Below are 1,075 nucleotides of genomic sequence, written 5' to 3' on the forward strand. Positions count from 1 at the left end.
CTAAACTGTAGTTTCAGAAAAATAATATCATTTCAGATCAACCAAATGCTCCAAATAAAAGAAGTATGAATTTTTTTGGTTGAGCAGTGGGAAAAAACTTAATCTGATAGGATGGTATGTAGCTCAAAGCCAGCAAGGAAACTGAGGAAGCACTGGAAAGCAAAGAATTAGGGAAGATTGTAGTTGCTCAGAAGTGGCTGTTTTCACTGAGCCACTGATTTTGCAGAGAACTTTTATAATTTTTTATATATACAAAGCATGTGATTTACAATTTTATTCATAGTTGAGTTTTAGGCATACCATTCTTCAGCATCAGTCCCATTGCCAGTGTCAGCCTCCCTCCATCAATGTTGCTAGAGACCCTCCCATTCACAGAGATCTACTTTGGTTAGATCTGGATCTGTTTACGAGGAAAAAAAAAGTTTTATTAGAAAGTTAAAACCACAATTACTACATACCTGCTTTATTTGGTATGAACACTGTCCCCTCCAAATAAATCATTGGCTTAATAAGGTGAAAAACATGTGCTATAATATGAAAAGTAATTTGCATTAAAAGAAAATGAAGCTTGTAAATTACAATAGTCTCTGAGCTCACTAAAGCATTCACAATGCAGTTGTATTGTGCTTTAGCCAGTTATAGCATATCTTTGAACAGTAATACATTCTGGGTTGTGTTTAAAAAAAAAAAACAACCTCTTAAAAACTGTTCAGAGGGATGCCTTGCTTACATGTAATGACAATTCAAAGAAAGATGAAGCTTGAAATTGGTAGAGTATTCATTGGAAATGGGTTTTTTCCTTCACTCTGAATTTTTCCATGTTGTGCCCTTTTTTGTAGGTATTATTGGAACAACATGTCATATTATGATTTTGAGTTTGGACTATCTTATTTAGTTTCTCTGTCACAATAAATTTCTTTTTGAAAGATGAGAAAGAACTACAGTTGATGAGATGGGGTTTCTGAAAAAATAAAAGCTACTTTGTGTTTCTCAGGGAGAAATTTCACAAGACTTTCTGCACAAAAGGGTGAAATAAGGCTTGGCAAATAATGTCATTAGATAGATATTACAGCTT

The sequence above is a fragment of the Suncus etruscus genome, chromosome 3 (genome assembly GCF_024139225.1).
Source record: "Suncus etruscus isolate mSunEtr1 chromosome 3, mSunEtr1.pri.cur, whole genome shotgun sequence".
NCBI lineage: Eukaryota > Metazoa > Chordata > Mammalia > Eulipotyphla > Soricidae > Suncus > Suncus etruscus.